This window comes from Peromyscus californicus, unplaced genomic scaffold (genome assembly GCF_007827085.1).
Source record: "Peromyscus californicus insignis strain IS unplaced genomic scaffold, ASM782708v3 Scaffold_9__1_contigs__length_137607984, whole genome shotgun sequence".
NCBI classification, from domain to species: Eukaryota; Metazoa; Chordata; class Mammalia; order Rodentia; family Cricetidae; genus Peromyscus; species Peromyscus californicus.
The window spans coordinates 33372980-33398313 of record NW_026294617.1 but is presented as its reverse complement, the minus strand read 5'-3'; positions in this window follow the sequence as shown (position 1 = coordinate 33398313).

Sequence of the window (25334 nt, the reverse complement as noted above, 5' to 3'; positions counted from 1 at the left end):
GTTTTTCTCTTCCTTTGGGTTGATGATCTTATTGCTTTGTTTGTTTGTTTCAGTCACACCCTGTCATGTGGGGTTAGAGGCTGGACATCCACTGTGTATTACTGTAGCGACTCTGGACGTCTTACCTATTACCCAGTAACTCTGTGCTCTCACCTGAACCTTTCCAAGCATTCCTTCGGCTTTGCCATGGCTGATACATTGTAAGTGGCCTCTACGTGTCCTCTGCTGTACTTAGGTTCCTGCCCTTGGCCTTTGTTCATGATACACACACTCTAGGCTCTAAAGCCGAATCGCTCACATGCTGGAATTTCACCCTGATCATTGAAACTCCAGGCTGATTCTCCTGCTGCCTTCCACAGATTCCGCTGCACAGTTGAGGCTCAGCCATCGACGTGAGGGATTTTCATGTGAATTTTCCAGTTGACTGCAATTCCTTGTCTCAGTATATTTGCTGCTTAAGTTTCAGCTCCAAACTCTATGCCCCTATCTTCACTGGAGGATGGATTCTGGTTTCTGGTTAACTTCTCTTTCCTCAGAAGATAAACTAGAAACTGTCCTAAGGAAAACAGCTAACATCAGTATTGAAACTCCACATATATTTTCCTGTGTCAGATTCTAACCTTCAAGTGAGACTGGTGTTACTTGCTTTCTTCAGCCTTCAAAACACTTTTTAATAAATGAAGTTTTTCAATCGAAAAGACCGAAAGATACTGTATCTATTGAGCAGATACCTCTCGGTTATGAGTGGGACATACAGTTTGCTGCGCCCACCCATTTTTGTGTAAAGCAAGCGAAGCCTGTTGATGAACCTGACTCAAACATCAGAAATAGATGAGAAAGCAGAGAAGAGATGTGACGATGTGGAGTTGAGGGGCACAAAACTGATGGAGCGAGACACTGAAGAAACAGAATGGAATAAGATCAGGAAGAAAATTAGCTTTTTCAAACAGGACTGAAACCTCTTAGTTGTAAAATAAAGGTGAGAGAGGGGAGTTGAGGACATTCTCACTGTGAGCACACGAAGCCTTGTACTGAGACTTAAGACAGAATGGGTGGAGCTGACAGTCTACAGACAGCTGTGAGGTCCTGCTGTGGTGAGGACAGGAACTGAGATCTGACTCCACGGTTGTCTCATTGGTGTGCCGGGAACTTAAGTTGGAGGACTGAGGATGTCACTCAGTGGTGGAGTACTTGAGCAACTCTGAGGGACTTGAAGATGGGGTTGCCATCCAAAACAGCACAAAGAGGGAAGAGTAGACAATCAATCTCTACATCGGCAAGACTAAGGGAAATCATTGTTTCAGTAAGAGAAAGCTGGACTTGTGAGTGACACTACTATTACCAATGTAACATGCTATGTTTGCAAAAATAACATTGAAATTTCAAAACAAGCTGAGTACAGAGCAGAATACCACCAAGCTGAAAAACAAAAAGACCTGAAGATGTGATTAAATAGTAAAGAAGAGGTTTAAAGTGGGGAACTCTGACCTTGTCATCACTTGTCACAGTGGAGGATGGGGGCGCTGCAGAAGGAATAGTTGGACTGATTAGGTAAAGAATTTGTGAAGTTGAGCAGGGGTTTTTTTGTGTGTTGTTATTTGTTTTAAAGAGCAAATACATATATATAAGATTTTATTAACTCTAACAGCAATATGGAGACTAGAAGTCTTGCTAACCCATCAAAAATACTAGCTTCTATTTAGAAAAGTCCTGGGCTAGAGAGCTAGCTCAGTGGTTAAGAGCACTTGCAGAGGACCCAGGTTTCCTTCCCAACACCCGTGTCAGGCAGCTTACAACTGCCTGTAAGTCCAGTTCCAAAGGAATCTGATGCTCCGGATTCCCAAGAGCACCCATATTCACATGTGCATGCCCACACCCACACATATGCACATAATTAAAAAGAAACAAACAAATCTTAATTTAAAAAAGAAAGAAGAATCTGAAAGTAGCTTAAAGGCTGGATAATTGTGTCTCTGATCAGATTTCAAGTATAAATCTCAAGCCTTGCAAGTGTGCATTTTCTGTCAATCATTTATCGAGAGCTCTGTTTGTGGCAGATGATGTGCCCATTTCACAGATAGCATGCTTGCTATCTTTACAGTCCTTCTAGTTTCTAATCCTCACTCCCAAATGTTTTATAAATGGAAATTTCCCCAAACCAGCACTGTTTTTTAGGCAAGACTGAAGTGTTTATCCACTGGACATGCAATGCAATCTTCTTAACTAGGATGGTCACAAAGAAAGTTAAGTGTCGCATATTTTAAAACATAAGGCTAGTTCCAGAGAACAGTATCACTTCAAACTGCTGGTTTACAACTCAAGTTTGGTCTTGATTTTTTTCACTTTTCTTCCTGTGGCAGAAGCTTCCAGGTTATCTGGGCCCCCAATACTGATGCCATCACACACATGGAAACAGGAAAGAGAGGCCTCTCATTCCCCAGCTCCTAGCAAAGTCAGTCCACAGATATTTTGCTGTAAATTAGACATGATCTGTTTGTTGGCTGTACCAATGATGATCTACTTGTTGGTAACACAGATGTATACTGATAACACAAATGTGTACAAGTGAGAAATTCTTAGCTACTATGCACCCATGAATTAGTTCCCTAAGGCTACTAAAGAAAACAGATTAAGGCCACAAATAAACAAAAGTCTAAAAAGTAAAACATAAGCCAGGTGGTGCTGGTGCACACCTTTAATCCCAGCACTCGGGAGGCAAAAGCAGGAAGATCTCTGTGAGTTCGAAGCCAAGCCTGGTCTACAGAGATATCTCCAGAACAGCCAGATCTACAGAGTAAGCTCCAAGACAGCCAGGACTACACAGAGAGACCCTGTCTCAAAAGAAGTAAAACATAAATAATATTTTTATTTCAAAACTAAGTATGAGCTATGAAAGAACATAGCAGCTTTCTTTGCAATCATCAAAATTTTAGAAATAATAGGATGGTTTTCCAGTTCTCTGAGGGAAAAAAATCTGTGCATCTTTACAAAGGATATGAATTCAGAACTTTCAGATTGGATTTAAGTCCTGCTCCACAAGATGAAACTTATACTTGGTGTCACTGTTAGACATCATAGGCCCTATTGGGAAACCTACTACTATTATTCTGTTAAACAAACATAGTATTACTCCAACTTCTTATGAATTATTATTATACCCATAACTCATCTCTCAATCCTCATCAGAGAAGCTTCTATTTTGTAGTAAGTGGTGATTAACATACCGAGCCACAGCTGGCCGAGGTGCAGAGAACAAAAGAATTCCGAACGCTCAGTCTTAAATCACACTTCTTCCACCTAAGGCTCAAGAATCACACAGAAGAGGGAGCAGAAACACTCTAAGAACCAGAGGCGATGCATGAACAGAAGGGACGCATCTTCTGGACACGGCGGGGCAGCTGCACACGTGAAGTCACAGGGGCTGTGACAGCATGCACAAGCCCCATGCAAACTCAAGCTAGACCAAACACCTGCATGCAAAGAGGAGGCTGCCATGAAGTCCCACCCCCATCCCAGGAGCTATTAGCAATGGATGGGAGAGGAAAAGTCTGTTTTCTTTTTTAATTTAATTTTATTTTATTTTACAATATAATTTAATTCTACATATCAGCCACGGATTCCCTTGTTCTCCCCCCCTCCCGCCCCCCTCCCCTTCCTCCCAGCCCACCCCCCATTCCCATCTCCTCCAGGGCAAAGCCTCCCCCGAGGATTGAGATCAACCTGGTAGACTGAGTCTGTTTTCTTACACTACAGTAGGAGGCCACACCTCCAAGAACATATGGGCATTGATGGGTGAAAATGAGAAGATGGGTGGGAAAGGAAGGTAGGGAGGATCAGGGAAGTCCTGGGGGAAGGGAACTATAACCAGAACCCATGTTATGAAATTCTCAGAGAACTAATCATTTTATTGTTACTTCTGAATCAGGAGCAATGGGTAAAAAACCCTGGGAGTGACCCTGAGCTGGAAAAGGAAGGAGACATACTGCAAAGAAAGTAGAGAGCATGGAACAGTGAGCACAAGCGCCCTGTGTTGGGAGGGAATCTTGCATGAAAACCACTCATGAAACTGGAGGGAGGAAAAAATAAAGGAGATTAAAAAAAAAGAGGAAGAAAATTAGATGCAAAATGAACATCAGAACAATTAAAAGTAAGACTTCTATAAGACATAATTAAATTGATAATCTAAGTGTGTGTGAAATATGGCACACTAACATGCACAAAACAAGGGGAAAATCTCATTTATAACGATGGGAAAACTATATTTCATCTTCAAAGAAGCAATAATAAAGCTTATAGCTATAAATAAAACCAATGAAACCCGAGATACAATAGAAAAAGATTTCTTTAAATGAGAAGACACTTGAGCAGAAAAAAAAGAAAACAAATAAACAAAAGTGACTGTCTATAATTCAGCACCCTTTGAAGATGTTCTCCAAAAAGTGATACCAAAAGATCTTCCTATAAAGACAAAACTTGAGAGAATATGTTTGCTACGGACCTTTGAAAGTTCCTCAGAATTTTCTTCAAGCAGAGTGAAAATGATTCCAGATAAAAGCATGAAGCTGCAAGAAAGAATAAAATGCATCTGAAATGTAAAACTAGGGCGTTTGCTATTTCCAAAATCAACAAGAAATAACAATGCATTGGGCGGCAGCGGGAGGGGGGGGTGTCTCATGAAGTTGGCAGAAGTATAAAACACGTTAACTGCTCCATGGGAGGGGTGCATGGGGATAAATAAAAGTTTGTTTGAATATGCATCTAGTAGGTAGGGAAATCAGATTTCACCTAGAACAAAGTAGGTTGTTTGCCTGTATGGCAACCAAGGCAAGAAAAAAATAAAGGAAATGTGTAAATGTAAATTGGATTTAGTAAAATATTTGGATAGTGGCTGGGGTGACGGCTCTCCACATATGAGCACTTGTGGGCAAGTATGGAGGCCTAAATTCAGATCCCACTATCCACACAAAAGTCAGGTGTGGCTGCACACTAGCCTGTAGAACTAGTGTAAAGGAGGCAGGGACAGGAGGCTGGAGCTTACTTACCACCTGGCCTACCTGAAGCACAGCATTTCAAGTTCAATGACAGAGCCAGACTCAAAGAAATGAGGCAGAGAGCCAAAGAGGAGGAGATTGGACACGGTCTATGAACATGTGTGCATGGTTAGCATATGTGAGCGTTCGAACACACACACACACACACAAATGTTTGAATTATCTAAAATAAAGATTTTTAGGCTATAGCCTAAGAATAAAGAACAAAATGAATTATTTAAAACAAAATTTTTAAATTAAGTTCAATTAGATCATAAATTACATTATATGTAAATAAAGGAAAATTTTCAAATAAACAAGAAAATTACATGAATTAAGCAGTTACCAACTACATTCTGCTTTTATGATGCTCAGCATAGATCTAAGAAGACTGTTGGATGTGAGCAAATGGGAAATAAACATCATATTGATGCCATCTAAACTCAGTGGAAGGCAAAATAATGCTAAATATGTATATATATATATATATATATATATATGTATATATATATACAAAATAGTTTACTATCTATAAATAAAAATTTGACAGAGGCAAAAGGAGAAATGGATAAATCTGCAATTACATTAAGAATATTTAAACATATATTTTGCAATAGAATAGAGATCAAAGAGAATATATATGTATATATGCATATGCTGTGTATCTATACACTAGTCATATATATGTATACATGTGTATTGTGTATTAAGTTATCAACACTACACTATTAGTAAAATATTAACAAATGTTAATGATTTTACAGATAGTTATAAAACACTAGTCTCAAACAAAGATAGTCATTTCAAATCTCCCTGGAACATTCACCAACATAGAGGAGAAGCCAGATAGCAAAGTGAAACTCAGCAAATCTCAAACAACCAAAACTCTTTGATTACAAAGGAGTTAATATGGAAATCTATAACAGAACTACAACTAGAAAATGTCTAGTTGTTTTAGGAGACATTCCCGAGTGGTTGGGGAGAGGGCTCGGGGAATAAAGGGCTTGCTGCATAAGTACTCTGTGCACTTGGTAGGTAAGAAGTCAGGGCGGGCAGCTCCAGAGCCGGGATGATTGACAGGTGGATCCCTGAAACTCACTGGCCAACTAGTTAGACAAATGGATGAGTTTCAGGTTCAGTGAGAGACCCCTTCTCAAAAAATAAGGTAGGGAGCACCAGTGGGAGACACCTGAAGTCAACCTCTGTACTACAACACACACACACACACACACACACACACACACACACACACACACACACACACTAAAGCAAAAGCAAGCATGCAAGATGGCATGAGCAGAAGAGTGGTGTCAGTGGAAGTCAAATGGTTCTCAGTCGAATGCCAGCTCTTTAAGTAAAGGAGTAGGCAAGAGAATTAATTGTACACATTAAAACGGAGGATTTTTTCAAGAAATACGGTGAAAGGGGCAGATTTGATCCAAGGAAATTAAAAGTCATGAAATAAAGACTAGTGTAACAAATCAGTAAAACAAGACACACACCAAGTGAAGGAAAACAATGGCGCCGCCGCCGACGACATGGCATTAGCCCAGCATGGGATTCTGGCGATGAGCTGAAGTGGCAGACATTTAAATGTCAACATAAACCCACACGGTTTCTCAACTCCTCTAATCAAATGATACAGTCACAGCCACCAGAATGACTCCAGTGAGAATCGGGGTTAGCAGAAAATGGTTCAGAAGACATGGATGCTGGGATCCTCATGGGCTGCCTAATGGGAGTAGAAATGAGTTGAATGTCTTTGGGCCATTGTTTGGCAAAACCTGCTAAGGCTAATCATAAGCTTGTCTACAGTCCAGAAAATTCCACTTCAGACTAAGCACCAAGCAAAAAAAAATTCACGTATGCATGCATCATCCTACAAAGACACATACAATTTGTCACAGCCCTGTTCACAAGGAAACCAGCCAAGGGCCACCAGCAGGACTACTCACAGATAAATTATGGCATGTGACAGTGGACTGCCATGGAGTAAGGAGAAATAAATAGACTGTGGCTGAGCAGACCTGTATCCATTGGAGGAACCAAGCACCTAGCAGAAAGAATTCAATTGTATGAAGTGTTTATGATGTGACTTTGTTTGTGTAAGCAGGAAATCCACCAAAACTAAAGGCTATTTATAGGATTTTATGTTGAAAATTACATGAATAAAATTAAGATACTTCAAAATCCCAGAGTAGTCAAAGCACTCCAAAGTGCTACTATCACGTAAACCATCAACCGTGGTGGCCATTCCATGTCACATAAATCACCAATCGTCGTGGCCATTCAATAGAACCACTGTCATGTGAACCACCAACCATCGTGGCTGTTTCATAGAATTTTAAATCTCTTCCAAGTGTTCAAGTTCTTTGTACTCTTACACACACACACACACACACACACACACACACACACACACACACACACCATATTTCAGAGTTGAAAGAAAAGCTAGTAAAGAGAATAACATCCTGTCAAAGCTGTCAACTTCATGCACATTAAGAGCAAAAATGGCCATTTTAAATGATTTTAAAGTGCTTTCAGTCTGACTCAGGAAACAGACAGTAGCCTCTACTCCCAATTTCAACCACAGTAAAAGAAGACCCCCTTGCCACCAAAAATAGGTTGGGTGTGAAGGGGTGTTGATTTTCAGTATTAAATAGGACTCATCAGCACCATCACACCAAAATATTACTAGGGAATCAACAAGCTCCATCCAGAAAACTGCAGCAGATTAGTGTTTTCTCACGTGAGAGACTGAAGTACTCTAGGTTACAAGAGGGCTGTGCATTGTGCAAGGTCCTGCTCTGGACAGCATGGACCTCTTCAGCTTAGACACTTTCATTTGGCCCATGTTGTGCATTCCCTGAATGTCTAAATGGGAACTGGCATGGCAGGGTTTGCATTTTAGGTAAATTAGTCTGGTGGCAATGTGGAAGCCTAAATATGAAATGTTGAATAGCAATAGATTTTTTTTCATTCTAAAACAAGCTGCAAAAAAAAAACAAAACCTAGAGTGTTAATGTCTTTTTTTTTTCCTATTTTCTTTTTAAGTCTTTATGTGGCTTAACTTTCAGAGCTGCACCAGTGCCAATGGAATAACACTCATAGGAAGAACCTGTCCTCACATGCAATGGTCCCTCTTCTCCCCAGGTGCATTTGCTTCTGTAGTTCCTCAAGCCAGAGTCAAGGGCCCTCAGGCTCCTTTTCTGGTCCAACGGGAAAAGAGTCCATCTGGGTTCCACTGATCTGCCTTCCCATCCAGAGGCCTTCCCTTCTGCTTGTAAGTCAACCATTTCTCTCTCTGCCCTAGAACTTTTCCTTAGCTGTCACTTAGTTCATCGTATCCTACAACTGGTTGCAGATACATCCATCTCTGTCATAAAATTTGGAGTTTTGAGAATGTTCTCTATCAGAATATGTTTCTGGCACTGCTTTCGGATGTATTGCTATTTTAATAGTTTTTTTAAATAAATAAAACTTTAAATATTTGCTTTTGAAATGAAGGATTTTTCCCCTCAGTAAATATTTCAAAATTTACCATATATGTGCGTGCGTGTGGGGGGGGGTGTAAAATCAAAGGATTCAAACCTAATCACAGGGATTCTAAATGCTTCCGCCTGCCACTGCAACCTACAGCCACATCACTGTCACTAAAGGCCTATGAACCACAGTCCCTTTAACACAGCTCTTCATAGTCACCTTTCAGAACACAATCTGGAGACTGCAGAGATGGGGCAGCAGTTAGAGTATGCACTACGCTTCCAGACAACCACATTAGGCACCTCCCAACCTCATGTAATGCCCACTTCAGGCATCATGCCCTCTTCTGGCCTCCACTGGCAACTGCACTCATGTGCTCACACTCTCACAGAAACACATGCATAAACATAAAGTCAACTAATTAATTAATCAGTCAATCAAAACACAATCTGAAGAGACTAACTGACATCAGAGCCAGGATTAAAAGAGCAGTTTTGTTGGAACTATCACGAGTCTTGATAGGAGCAAATAATTGTAAATTATAAGAAAAAAATAAAAAAGAAATCCTAAGTTCGAAACTAGACAAGAGAAATGAAGAGCATCTATGGTGAATACATAAGTGGTGGTTAAGGAAAGACTCCTTCAGCTTGAGGATGTGGTGGTAACAACTGCCAGAACTGAAAGCAGTAAGAAACAGAGATGCAAAATATATCTAAGACTACAAGACACCCACTGTGGACACAAAGATTCCAAGATTTATGTGCTACAGTCAGACTCCTTCTGAAAAGCCTGGCAATGACTAACTTCTACATAAGGAAGAAAAGGAAGACCCTGTCTTAGTTAGGGTTACTATTGCTCTGATGAAAGACCTCAACATAAATCTAGTTACACTGAACCTGATAGAAGAGCCTTGAACAAATTGGCACAGGAGACTATTTCCTGAATAAAACACCAGTAGCACAGACAGATCAACAATTAATAACTGGGATCTCATGAAACTGAAAAGCTTCTATAAGGCAGAGGACACTGTCAACAGACAAAACAGCACCCTACAAAATAGGAAAAAATCTTCACCAACCCCACAGCTGACAGAGGGCTGATCTCCAAAATACATAAAGAACTCAAGAAACTAGACATCAACAAACCAAATAATCAAATTAAAGCATGGGGTACAGACCTAAGAGAGAATTCTCAACAGAAGAATTTCAAATGGCCAAGACACATTTAAAGAAATGTTCAACATCCTTAGCCATCAGAGAAATGCAAAATCACTCTGAAATACCATCTTATACCTGTCAGAATGGCTAAGGTCAAAAACACAAGTGACAGCTCATGCTGGAGAGGATGTGGAGCAAGGGGAACACTCTTTCATTGCTGGTGGGGGTGCAAACTTGTATAGCCACTTTGGAAATCGATATGGCAGTTTCTCAGAAAATTGGGAATCAATCTACCTCAAGATCCACCTATACCACTCTTGGGCATATATGCAAAGGATGCTCAATAATACCACAAGGACACTTGCTCAACTTGTTCATAAGAGCTTTATTTGTAATACCTGGAAACAACCTAGGCATTCCTTAACTGAAGAATGGATAAAGAAACTGTGATACATTTACACAATTGAGTATTACTCAGCTGTTAGAAACAATGACATCAGGAAATTTGAAGCAAATGGATAGAACTGGGAAAAAAATCATCCTGAGTGAGGTAACCTAGGATCCAGAAAGACAAACATGGTACTTTCTCACTTATAAGTGGATATTAACTGTTAAGTAAAGGATAACCATGCTACAATCCACAGACCCAGAGAGGCTAGGTAACAAGGAGTGCCCAACAGGGGTGAAGGAGCAATGGATCTCCTTGGGAAGGTGAAATAGAAGAGATCTCCTGGGTGGACTGGAGGCAGGTGGGGATGGGAACTTTTGGGATTGGGTTGGAGGGTTGATGGGGGGCGAGTACGGAAAGAGATGACTGGAAAGGGTGAGTCAAGTAGACACCTGATGCAAGGTAAACTCCCGTGAGTCTATAAGAATGACCCCAGCTAAGACTCCTAGCAAAAGTGGCTGAACTGGCCACCTCCTATGATCAGAATGGTGACTACCCCAATCGTCATCAGAGAACCTTCATCCAGTAACTGATGGAAACAGATGCAGAGATTGACAGCCAAACATTAGGCCCAGCTGGGAGAACCCTGTGGAAGAGAAATAGGATGGATTGTAGGAGCCAGAAGGGCCAAGGACATCACAAGAAAACCCACAGAAACAACTAATCTGGCTCATAGGAATTCACGGACTATGAACCAACAACCAGGGAGTCTGCATGGGACTGACCTAAGCCCTCTACAAATATGTGACAGTTGTATAGCTTGGTCTAGTTGTGGGACTCCTCACAATGGAAGCAGGGGCTGTCCCTAATGCTTGGGCTGGTTCTTGGGAACCTATTCCTCATACTGGATTGCCTTGCTCAGTCTAAATATAAGGGGGAGGTGCTTAGTCTTACTGCAACTTGATATGCCACACTTTGTTGAGACCCATGCATGGGAGGCCTGCCCTTTTCTGAAGTGGAGGAGGTGCAGAGGGGAGGGAAACTGTGGTCATGGTGTAAAACAAATTAATTAATTTAATTTAAAAACTCCATCTCAAAAATGACAAATTAAAAATGCAAAACAAAAAAGATCTAAAACCAGAGTAATAAAGAAAAACATACATATATAATATATAATCACATGCCTTATATGATGATAAAGTACTACTATATGTCCAAATATGCTCACACCATTACGATGTCCTACTATGTGTACAAGTATGTTCATGGGTTCCAGAAGGAAAATTATTCTGCTTTTGAGCTCAGAATTTCTTCATTAAATCCGGCATCCTTGGACAAGACCTGAGATTAACTGAAAGAAGATAAAAGGTTATCCTTCTCTGTTTATTTATCCGTGTTGCTCCTACCTGGAAAGAGAAAAGTAATTTGGACACAGACAAACATGTGGTAGTTTCCACTGTACACGACTGATCAGAAATTCATGCATTCTTACTCAAGAAGCTCCTCCAAGGATGATGGATTGGATGTCATCATTACCACTGCCATGTAAAGGAAAGATCCATAATGATCAAAATGATACACAAGTAGTTTTCTTACACTACACTACAGAAAAATGTGTCATATGATCCATATTTTTTTTATTTGGACCATAAAGCAAAACTAGAATTGACTGAAAATCATGTTATTAGAGAATGTAAAAGTATCCTCAGCATATGATCCTTTATGGCAATTTTCAATAAAGCCAAAAATATAGCAAAAAGAAATCCAGCAAGAATATCCACTGGTGGTTATTATTATTAATAGCCTGGTGGTTGCAATAGCAAATTCTACCTACCACTTACAGAAAATGAATGCTCATCTTTCAAAATCATCCACAAAATAAGAAAATGGAATTCTACAAAACTTATTTATGGGGCTAGCATTCACCTGATACAAAGTCAGACAAGGTACTATAAGAAAAAAAAACCCAACATTCCTTGTGGATAAGAATGTTAAGAGCATCACAAATATAGATACTTCTCAATTTATAATGTGATTGTGTCTTACACAGTCATCCAAGTTCAAAATATTGTATGCTTAAAGTGCACTTGCTACACCGGACCTACAAAACAGTGTATCTGAACCTCACAGAGAATGTGGCTGGTGGGAAGCTGTGTCTTGCTGACCCTGCCTAGCACTGGGAGAGATGAATGTACTTCTTGACACTAGCTTTGGAAAAGATCAAAAAGCCAATATTTAGTGTCTGCTAAATATGTGTCGCCCTTCCATCATTTTAAGATTGGAAATAGTAATCTAAACCCTCACAAATAAGGGACCATCTGCACTAGCAAAGTAAACTTAACAGCACATCAAAAGAACAACCAACTAATATCAAATGGTATGTCTCCATGGGAAGCCAGGACAGTTCAGCATACACAACCAAATATAATACAAAGCATTTACAAAAGGTTAAAATATGCAATGGAAAAGAATTTGGCAAAAGACAACATCATGATAAAAAGTCTCAAAGAACTTAGTACAAGGCTAATACACCTCAGTCTAATGCAGGGTACCTCTCATTAACCCACATGAGCCTCAGTCTAATGCAGGGCACATCTCACTAATCCACATGAGCCTCAGCATGATTAGGGTGGGTCTCACAAACCTAACATTGCATTCACTGGTGAAAGTCTGAGAACTATTTTATGTAAAGTGAGGAAATAAATCAAGGTTCTAACTTTAAAACTTCTATTCTACATCATACTGGAAGTCCTAGGTAGAGAAACTGGATAAAAAAAAAATTAAAGAAAGAAAAAGAAAGAAATGGGATCCAACTGAGAGTATAAGAACAAAATTTGCCTCTGTTGCAGAGGACAGCCTTACAGAGAAAACCTAAAGCCTTTATTGACAGTACTGTCAGAACTAATAAACCTATGAAATAAAACTTCAGAACACAGTGGCATCGCATCACAGTAAAAGGCTTCTCCCATACAGACAACAAAACGACAGAGTCAGGAATAATCAACAAATGGGAGAAAACATTTGCAATTCTTACACCATATAGGAATTCAATATGCAAAACATATAAAGAATTCACACAACCCAATAGCAAGAAAACAAATGACTAGGTTTTTAACATGGATAAATAGAGGCTAGAGATGATTCAATGATTAAGAGCACGTGCTATTCCTGCAGAGGACCCAGGTTCAGTCTCCAGCACCTACATGGCAGCTCACAACCATCTGTAATTCCAATTCTAGTGGCTCTAGCATCCTCTTGTAATCTCTGTGGGCACCAGGATGCCCACATACATATATACATATACATGGTACACATATATCATGCAGGCAAAACACTATGCACATAAAATAAAGCAAATAAATGTAAAAATGGATAACTTTAATAAACATTTCTCAAAAGAAGAGATACATATTCAACATTAGTAGTCATTAACAAAACAAAGATAAGACCATGAGCTATTGCATCAGATCTGCTGGATGGTCATTACTGAAACAGGGAGAAGATAGTAAGTGTTCACTGCTGAGGATATGGAGAAAAGGGAACCCTTATACAGTGATGGTATGAATTTACATTAGTATACCTATCATTTAAAATTGTATAGGGATTCTAGAACAAACTAGAATTTCCATATAACCCATTAATCTCAATGCTGCAGATGTATCAAAGGAAAATAAAATCAGCATACAGAAGCTGTTCAACCCTAGTGTCAATCATAGCATCATTAATAATAGACAAGATTTAGAGTCAGCAAACATGCCCATCAATGGATGAATGCATGAGGAAAATATGTATACACATTTCCATACAGTATATGAGACTATTCACTATTTTATAATAAAATAAATCTCTGTAACTGTGATATAGATAAAAACTTTTGGGCATTAAACTAAATGACATAATCCAGGCAAAGAAACACGAATACTGTATAATGTCACTTAAATGACATTTAAGAATATAGACTATAGAAAACTCAGAGAAATGGAGTAGAATAGTCAGTTCCAGGGTTGGGGGGAGGATGTGAAGGAGGTGGTGAGAGGGTGCAAAGTTAGACAGGATGAATAAGTTCTAACGGTCTAGTGCACAGCATGGTGACACCACTTTATCACATACTCATTCATAAAGGTTTTGTATTCTTGAGACTTGCTAAGAGTCTTGCTAGATCTTAAGTGTTATCACTATAATAAGTGAATCAACTATAGAATGGGTTTATTGATGAGGTTATGGTCAGCATTTTGTGTATGTATATATAAAAATCATGCCTTATACATTACAAATATACAACTTTTATGGATTCTACCCTAATAAAGAAGTGAAAAGCCAATGCAGAAATTCTAATCAAAAGGCAAAAACAGGTAAAAATATAAATATGTGATCTAACTATAAGCTGCCCACAATAAACACTCTCTGTAGTCAAAGACATAAATACGTCCAGGGGCTGTAAAGACACATTATGTCCACAGTTGCCAAAGGAAAGACAGAATAGCTGTTAGCATCATCTAGTATAAATGATCCCAAAACACCATTAACATGGACTGGGAGGCATATTTAATACGAATAAACACACTCATCAAACACTTACCAAATTCCATAGCCTCGAAATAATGACGCAAACATTGACAAATTTAAGCAATAGCTAATTGCACAATAATAGCTGGACAGAGCAGGGACAAGTACAAAGAAATTAACAAGGCAATGAAAGGCGTGAAGTAAGCTACAAACCGACTAGATTAACAGACCTCTACGAGACACTGCTGTCAGGAATGGGAGATCACACATTCTGCTCAGCAGATGGCTGCACCTTCACAGAGAACGCTCCCAGGAAAGTCCGGCTAATAGACCACAAAAAGTCTTAACCAATTCTAAAATGTTGAGATTATGCAAAGTGTGTTTTCTAGTCACAGAATGGAGGTAGGAAATTTGGGAAACTCAACTGTATACTCCCAAATAGTTGAAGTTTAACCAAGTGAGAAGACGCTGAGATAAAATTCACAAAATATCGGATGAAGCTAATGTAATGATGTCAGAGAAATTCATAGGTGTGGATCACTATGATCAGAGCAGAAATAAGAAAAGAAAATTAGGGAAATTTAAAGTTGGTCCTTTGCAAAGATTCTGTACCCAGATTGACCAAGAAAAGGGGTACTCAAACTATGTTTTCTAGAATCTCCCACATGGGATTAGTTAGCCTCTGTGCACACCTGTGAGAAATGATGTTAATCTGATTAACTGAGATTTGAGAACTCACACTAGAAGTGGGCAATGGTATTCTGTGGGCTTAGGTCCTGAACTGTATAAGGGAGGAGACAGCAAGCCAAGAACCGGCATGCATCGTTCCTGCTTCCTACTACAGATGCAGTGTGATCGCCTGCCTCCAGGTCCTTTCAGCAGGAACCCCCAACTTGGTGGACTGTCGCCCCAGACGGTGAGCCAAAATAAACCCTTTCTCCCTTAAGTTGCCTTTGCCAGGGTATTTTATCAAACAGGAAAAGTAACAAAACCCTGTGACTAAGCTATTGTGTTTTGGCAAAGGCTTGAAGAAAATTTGCCAGCAATACTTCATGAAATTTTCCCAAGAAAGAAGGAACCAAAGGAGTTAAAGGAAGGAAGAAAAGCTAGAAGCACATTCCATAAAGCCAGAGTGGTCCTGTCACTAAAACAAGTCAAGAACACGAGAGAGCAGCATAACAAAAACTAGCAATTATTTACAAATCAAGATACAAAATACTAAGCAAAACTCTGGGACCCTCTTGTACTGCAGCACACACAGAGGATTATATAGCACACCTGTTTAATTTTCCAGTGAATGCTAAGTTGTTTCAAAACATGAAAACTCTAACCCATATTACCATTGTAATACACTGAAATATTTTCACAAAATTTAAGACATTTTTACAATGAAACAATGTAACAAACTAGAAACATGAAGTTCCCCCTTCGACTTGGTAAAAGGGGGTCTGTGAGTGAGTCTTACTGATAGTGTGTGTATGATGATCAAAACCACAAAGCTCTCTCCCTAAGATTAGGAACAAACCGAGACTCTGTCCTCACTACTTCTACCCTGCATGGGCCTGAAAATTCTTGATGAGAAAATTATGGGGACAAAATAAATGAAGAAAATACCTAAATTGGAAATAAAAGCATTGTGATGGCTATTCTTTCCTTTTCTCTTTTATTCTTCTCTTATTCATTACATATGTCTTAGTTAAGGATTTTGTTGCTCTGGAGAGACACCATGACCACAGCAGCTCTTAAAAAGGAAACATTTAATTGGGATGGCTTGCTTATAATTTCAGAGGTTCAGTCCTTTATCATCGTGACAAGGAGCATGGCAGTGTGCAGATAGATGTGGTGCTGGAGCTGAGAGTGCTACATTTTGCAGGCATCAGGAAGTTGACTGACAGTCACACTGAAGGAAGCCTGAGCAAAAGACACCTCAAAGCCCACCCCCACAGTGACACACTTCCTCTAACAAGGCCATACCTACTCCAACAAAGCCACACCTCCTAATAGTGCCACTACCTTTGGGGTCATTTTCTTTCAAACAACCACACATCCCAACCACAGTTTCCTCTCTCTCCACTCCTTCCAGTCCCTCCCACCACCAACCCTCTCCTCCAGATTCACTCCTCCTCCATATCTCTTTTAAAAAAATGTGCAGGCTTCCCAGGGATATCCACTAAACATGGCCTAACAAGTTATAATAAGACTAGGCACTAACCATTATATCAAGGCTGGATGAGGTAACCCAGTAGCAGGAAGAGGGTCCCAGGAGCAGACAAAAGAGTCAGAGACACTTTTGTGTCTCACTGCCACTATTGGGAGTCCCACAAGAACACCAAGCTTCACAGCCATACAAATATAGATGACATTGCCCAGACCCACACAGGCTCCCTGTTTGCTGCTTCAGTCTCTGTGAGCCCCTCTGAGCCCTGTTTAGTTGATCCTGGGGGCTGAGTAGATGCAGAGACCCACAGTCAAACACTACTAGGAGACAAGGGAACCCCTCAGAAGAGGGGGAGAAGGAGTAGGAGCCAGAAGGGTGAGGACACCACATGATGGCAGTTCTTGATTGTCAACTTGAATACATCAGGAATTAACTAAAACCCCAAAATCATGGGCACACCTGTGAGGTGGTTTTTGCTTTATTTGAATTAGGAAGATCCACTTCTAATCCAGACCTTTGAGGTAGGAAGACATGCCTTTAATCCAGATCTAATCCTAAAATAAAATTAAGAAAATAATTCAATTTATGCTAGCTAGCATCAAAAATACATTTGAAATATAGTAGGCAGTTAAAGAATAGAATTTCTTGAGGGAAATCTGTAAAACATTGTCTAAAAACTAGAGAAAACTTGGATAAATAACAAGACATTCTGCTGTTGGATGTTCTGTATGGCAAATGTGTTGCTGATTGGTCAATAAATAAAACACTGATTGGCCATTGGCTAGGCAGAAAGTGTAGGCAGGACAAGGAGAAGAATAAAGCTGGGAAGTAAAAGGCTGAGTCAGAGAGACACTGCCAACTGCCACGATGACAAACAGCATGTGAAGATGCCGGTAAGCCACGAGCCACATGGCAAGGTATAGATTAATGGAAATGGATTAATTTAAGCTGTAAGAACAGTTAGCAAGAAGCCTGCCACGGCCATACAGTTTGTAACCAATATAAGTCTCTGTGTTTACTTGGTTGGGTCTGAGCGGCTGTGGGACTGGCAGGTGAGAGAGATTTGTCCTGACTGTGGGCCAGGCAGGAAAACTCAAGCTACAAATGACGTCCAACGTGGTGGCAAGAGTTTCCACCTAAAAACTGAGAAAAAAGATTCTAAATCGGAGCTAAAAACAGTTCCTAATTGTCTCTCTCAAATGAGCAGCAGCTGCCGGTTTGAGCTACTGACAGATTCCTGGAGTGTGTGCTCGACCTGCCGCCATATGGCGGGAATGAGGCCTCTGCAAGTGGCACGTTAAGCTGCATGGTGGATTTAGCCTTTGCTAGTACAAAACAAAAAAAGAGGTTTCTGGGCTACACACTGCTTGGCTAAAAGCATAGACCCACAATAGCTCCCAGAGCTGGTGGTAAAAGTAGCCATGTTGGGAAGCTGAGGTGGGCGGAGCCAGCAGCCACAGCTGCTGCAGTTTAAAGCAATAGATTTACAATAAGATTCAGATGTAATAGTTTACAATGTGTGTAAAATATACGTAGGCTTGAAAGAGACAAAAAAGGTGATATATACAGTTATAGAAACAAATAAATAGTTTTAAAAAATAATGTCTTTAAAGAGACAGTAAAATTAATATAAAAAATAAGCCACGTAAAGATGAATATTACACAGAGAATCTGGATTGTGTTGTCTTTGGGATTTTTAACTGTAGAAAAACATTTGATCATAAAAGATGTTGAGTTAAACCAATATGTATATTTTAAAGATACCATGACTTCAAAATTTGGATATAAGGATATGTTGCTTTGGAAAGGAGACTCTGCTTTTGTTCCCACAGAAAGCCAAAGGCTATGGATTTGTTCCAGATTAAGATACATCAGGTTTGACCAGCCAAGACCCCCTGAAAGGTCTCTGATGACACCATGACCCAGATGATCCAACATCCAGAATGGTTTGAAGGCATCTGGCTCAAACAATACACCCTCATGGACTATTCCATAATCCTAAAATTTTCTTTGTGTCCCCATAAGATACAGCACCCCCCTCCAGCAGGAAGTAGTAAGAGAAGCTATGCCCAAATTCCCAAATTATATGTAATTTTACTTTGTTAAGGTTAAAACCTTCCTTTTTGAAAAAAAAAAAAAAAGGGAAGTGCTGTGGGATGATCTGTATGGCAAATGTGTTGCTGATTAGTCAATAAATAAAACACTGATTGGCCATTGGCTAGGCAGGAAGTGTAGGCAGGACAAGGAGGAGAATAAAGCTGGGAAGTGGAAGGCTGAGTCAGAGAGACACTGCCAGCCGCCACGATGACAAACAGCATGTGAAGATGCCGGTAAGCCACGAGCCATGTGGCAAGGTATAGATTAATGGAAATGGATTAATTTAAGCTGTAAGAACAGTTAGCAAGAAGCCTGCCACGGCCATACAGTTTGTAACCAATATAAGTCTCTGTGTTTACTTGGTTGGGTCTGAGCGGCTGTGGGACTGGCAGGTGAGAGAGATTTGTCCTGACTGTGGGCCAGGCAGGAAAACTCAAGCTACAACACTCCATGTCCATGGATCAGAAGACACATTTTTCTAAGATGGCAATACTCCCCAATTTCATATACAGACAATATAGTCACTATTAGTGTTCTGGTCATTTAAAAACTCATAATAGAAAAGCCCCAAATTTCTGATGAGGGAGATAATATATTATGCTAAATTATTTGTGTAGACTTCTTTATGAAAGAAAATTTTTATAAACTGGAATCTCCATTAAAGCCATTATGCTAATACAATTGTCGCAATATCAGTAACTTTTTAATTCAGTTTTTGAGGTCCTTCTACTTATTCCAATTACTTCACGACTTCGGGGTCATTGAGAAAAGCTCCTGTTTTCTCAGTACCTGTGGTGACAACTGAGAAAACGGAAAAGCCCAATTAAACAAGGGCAGATGAAGAACACGAAGCCAGCGGGGGCTCCACCCACTGTGGTTGTAGCCCTGAAGCTTCTTCCTGTTGCTACGTAATTTTGGGTTCCATATTATGCATGTAGAATAATCTACAAGGGCTAAGTTAGACAGACCTGTTGCTAGTCATTTGGAGTTCCATATTATGTGGGTATAGTAATCCACATGGGCTAAATTAGACATAGAATCAAATGCCTCCTGAAGCTTCATACAATACATGTCTTCTCCCTGCCTTTGGCTGGCAATCCACCTTAAAATCTGTTAAGTACTGAGGTCTTAAGCTCCTACTAGGGACCCTTCGTGGAGTAGCAAACCAGCCAAAGTCCCATGTACCACTCATGATTAGCTGGAAGGCCGTGGGGGGGGGGGGGCAGCGGGGATAAAACCTTCAATACCAGATGAAATTAAGTGATAATTCACGTTCTCTCCTGATCCTCTGTGCTGTGCCACTCAGCAATCCACATTCACTTTTCAGTTCTGCCACACAGCACAATCAAAGTGAGAAGAAATGGGGCTACTAAGAGTTAGCATAGACTTTTGGGGCACCCCAGACTATGCAGAATACAGAACCTCTAGAGCAGAGAAACTGGCGAGTAAGAAGAAAGAGACAGGGACTTTCTCAAGTGGCTGGAGGAAGGAAGGCACGGTCTAGGCTTTCTAGCAAGTTTGGTCACCCAGAGGGTGGTCTCTGAGCAGCCTTCTCACAAGGAGCCCAATGTTTGTTCTGTACATACTGTTAGTATAAGATAACTGTAGTGGATAGCCATTCCAGCTTTGATCTGGAAGTTCCAATCCCCATTGAGACTTCGGCAACTGTCACGCCTACAAGGCGGGGCCAAGGGAGGCGCCTGGAGACCTGAGATCTGGATGGGCCAGCTCTCTCTCGGTTCCGGGACCCTGGACGGTGGAGGTGGGCCAAGCAGAGCTCCAGAGAACACCGCTGGACTGCGATACACCTTCCCCAGACCCCGCGACCTACCTATCCCTTTATTTGTAAGTTACGCCATTAAATAAATCTCCTTTTAACTACGTGGAGTGGCCTTAATAATTTCACCAATAGATAATCACAAGGAAGCAAGTGAGGTTCACTTGGAACATCAGTTTCAAGTTGCTGCCCCAAATGAATGTTGCATATTTCACTCTGTTTTGCTGCCAAGATGAAGATAGTGTAATAAAAATAGTCAAGATATAGAAGAATTGGAACATTTAAAATTTAAATTATAGAAAACTAGGCTTGTATTTTTCTTACACTTTGAAATATTTTCCAGAACCAGTACTATTAAACTTCTGAGCTGTCTCTCTGTCTTTTCACTTGGTATATATATATATATATATATATATATATATATATATATATATATATATATATATATATATATATGTATGTATGTATGTATGTATGTATATATATATATTCTAAGGAAATGTGTGTGGCTTCTGCACTTACATTCTTGAAATGCATCCTCCATGCATGATCGATGTTGTGAGGGTGCAGGAGTGAACACAAACAATGAATAATAAATCTAGGTTATAGCTGCACACAGAACTTTCTCAGCACTGTCCAAACTGTGGCCAGCAGCTTTCTACAGATTAGCTCCCCGGGGAAAGGCAAACCCGGCCTGCCTCTCTCAAGGAGGAGTATGTGGAGAAGGCCATGCTCAGTTTCACAAGTCAGCTGTAAAAGCAGGAGAGAACTGAAAGTTACTTTCAAAGTAAGAAGCTAGGAAATGAGTCCCGAGGTGTCGGAGAAAAGAGATGCTCTTTCTTCGGGCTTCATCCACTTTTGGAGAAAAAAATGTCAATAAAAGACATAGATTTTAAGTTGAGACCCAAAAGAAAAATTAAGGAATCTTTATGGCAGAAAACAAGAAGGAAATGATGAGGCCAGGGAATCTGATAACAGATAAGGGGCCAAAGAAATGCACTTTGGCTGGCAAAGTACCTTCATCCCTATTATCGGGGAATTTACACCTGTGATTTCAGCCGCTGTGTTTGCATTTTCTCTTGGACACAAAATCTATTTTTCTAGTCCAGCTCCGGCAGACTTTGAGGGGTACATCCACATGACTCTAGCCTATTCTAGTTGTGGTGGTCCAAGAAATTCCAAATTTTGCAAGTTAAAGTTCAGTACCCCAGGCCAGGTGTGGTGGTGCACACCTTTAATGCCAGCCCTCAGGAGGCAAGAGGATTCTGGGAGTTTGAGGACATGCTGGTTTAGAGCCCGGTCAGGGTTTCACAGAAAGATCCTATCTCAAACAATAACAATGAACAACAATACATGTGCGCACGCGCACACACACACACACACACACACACACACACACACACACACACACACACCATAACCCATACTCCTTTACCTACTTTCCTCTCAAAATCCTGTCCCCTGAAAATATATTTCTTGTATTTTACTTACACCCTTATTATTTATTTCATCTGTTACACTGACAGTCACCTGATTGGCTCCCTTAAACTCTTCTCTCTTTTAATTCCGGGCACTTGACCTTCCTTGCTCTTTCATGGATCCTGGGTTCAATTCCCCAGCACCACATGGCAGCTCACAACCATTTATAATTCTGCAGACACCTGACAGGCAAGTGGTAACAGACATATATGCAAACAAAACACCCAAGCACACAAAATAAAAATAAATCTGTTTTTTTTAAAGAAAAAATAAAGTATTGGATTCTCTTCCTACAAACATACTTTGCACGAGAAGCAGGGCATTTTCCTGCACTCTTAAAAGGATCACATGTCTGTGAGTTCCAACATCAGGATCTCTGCCAGTTGTTGCCCCCGGGGTAGCAGAGCCTACACTAAGTTACTCTCTAAACTTCCACTATAATAACACCGAAGATATAACTCTACAGTGACCCCATCCCACAGGACACAACCCTGGGCGCAGAAAGCCTAGCATTCCCTCTCCTCACTTCCGGCCTTGTTTGTGTCCTGGGTCTTCTTTCCCGGTCTGAAGCACTTTAAGGGTCTGGAAACAGCGGCCCTACTGTTTCTCACACAGCACCCTTGCTTCTGTGTGTATCCATGCTCTGGTGTCGAAAGACAGTGTGGGCACCAGACTTCCCAAACCCTCCCTGCTTCCTCTGCCGCCTCCGCCCTCTGGATTCTCATTCTCTCGCTCTGGGCCAGCCGTGACCCGGAATGGCCGAGCCGAGTTGAAAGTCTTCCTCCAAATCTGTACATGCGAAACGGAAGCTCCATGTGTTTCTTGGATTTTGAGATGCCTGGGGTGCTTTGAGGGGATGGAATAAAAGAAACGTTTCTGATGTCATCTGACCGTAGACTGCTTCACTCATGAAGTCAATGGGGGACTTGTTATTGCCCCTTCATTCTCCGTCTCCTAGAAAAGTACTGGAAGACGATTTGAGAGGGGTAGCTCTGTCACATCCCTTGAAAGATCCCCTTTCCAAGTCTTTAGCATGGGGCAGCGTATCAACTACATCTGTCTATTCAACTGCCTTTGTCATTTGACTATAACGATTTTCTTTTATGGTCTCTGGGCCCATTGCATCCCTTGTTGATGCAGACAGATGTTGTTCTTTCTGCCTATGGCACATATCTTTGAATATTTACATCTAATTCATGAGGCTGTCTGGAGAGCACACACCAAGACATCCCTGTGCACTGCTCCAAGGGTGTCCACTGAACTCTTCTCAAATCCAGATCCTGCTACAATTCAGTATATTTTCTTCTTCGAGTGTGACCTCATTAAGGCTATCAGTGTCATATAGCACCTAAGTACTCTAAAGCATCCGGTACTTGATTGGCACATAAAAGCAGTGGTTAGAAGCACACACTTGGAAAAATTAAGATACTGTTTATGAAGCTATTGCCTGGCACACAGTGAGCATTTAGTAAATGTCAGCTTATTATCATAACAGGCAGTGATTAAAGCACACTGATTGTCAAGGATGAATGTAAAAATACATCTTAAAATATCTTTCATCTCATACAATTATTATATAACTGTGATAATATCTGAAACATGTTTTTGCCAGCTTTAGATTCCAGATTTCTTATGCTTTTAAGACTCCAGGTACCCATGTGTCTTAAACAAAGACATTTCTCAGTAGGGATCCTTGTGAAATGGAAGTTGAACTGAGAATTATAAAAATGTAATAGCCTACACCTTTTTACAGCTGGGCACAATTTCCTGGGGCTATACAGTGTGTTCTGCACAGAGAGAAAGAGAAGCAGAGCTGACATTCTGAAAATTATATCACTAAAAACATCAACAGCTCCAACAAAACAAGGGACAAATGGAAATTATGATACAACTAAGAAACACAGTGTCTAGGAGGCTTTGGGTGTTTGTGATAAAAACTATAGGTATTGTGGGCTGGGTAGTAAGTGTTAATTTGTTTGATGAGGAAAATAAATTAGCTGACCTGAAGGAATTCAAGCAAAAAGTATACTTAGGTAAACCGACTGATGATTTCGGTTGCAGGTTTTAGTATATATGCTTTCATTAGTCATGTAGTGTTTTTTAAATGAAATACATGTAAAATGTGCATGGCTGTCTACTGTGGAAGGCTGGTGAGTACACATAACCATCACAAGTTCTTCTCAGCTGTATTTGTCTCAGAAATTCATTCACCACACTGTCCCACCAATGTCTGAGACACTTAGTGTGCCTGTCAAGGCTTCATGTACTGAAGTTGAATCCTTATTGTGAGCTAACAAGGTAGTGAAAACTTAGTGGACTGTGAGGGTTAGCAGTGGAGCTTTTGAAAAGTGATGGGGATTAGACTGAATTATCAGAGTGGAGTCCTTGTAATTGGATTCTGTAACTGTAAGAAGAGGGAAAGAGACCCAGATGTTATATACATACATACATGCATGCATACATATGCACACATTCCTGTTCTGGATGCCTCTTTCCCTGTCTCTGTGTGTCTCTCCCCCACTCTCCCTCTCAAGCCCTTGCCATGCCATGATGTTTTGTACAATTTTGAGACAGCTTGCAGTATTGCCTCACAGCAAGGAAAAGCAGAGAACTGCTCTCAACAACCTCTAAATGTTCAACAGTTTTGCTAAGGCAAATAGAATCAAAATCTGAACTCTTACCCTGGCCTATAGAGCCCCACAACTCTGCCTGTCGGGTCTCCACCAACCCATCTAACTCATCTCGTGCCCTCTGCCCACTATCCGCACCCGGAGGGAATGTTTACTGTAAATGTCTACTCAGCCTCAGATGTTTGTGCAGAATTTCACACTGGGTTTCTTCTAGAAAGTCTTCTCTCTAATTTGCACCCAGCTGGGTGTTCCTGTCAAGCCCCTTTCTTTCCTTTTCCTTTCTTTTCTCCTCTCCCCCGCCCCTCCTCCTGTCTTGCTTTCAGCTAGACAAGGCCTTACTTCCCATGGACCCCAAGCCAGCCTCAACTTTGCAACCCTCCTGCCTCAGCCTCTCAAGTACTGAGATCCCAGGCCTGCACCACCACCACCTGAGAAATGATTCTTTATTTAAATGTCACTTGCCCAGAGAAGATGGCCAAAATAGCAGCCGGCCAATCACATTTCATCTCAGCACCCTATTTCACCTTTCCACAGCCACGTGTCCTTTATTTATTTTGTTTTGTTTTGGCCCTGTCTTTATACCCCAGGATAATAGAATTCTTACCTCTTTTATTCGCTGGTCTTGC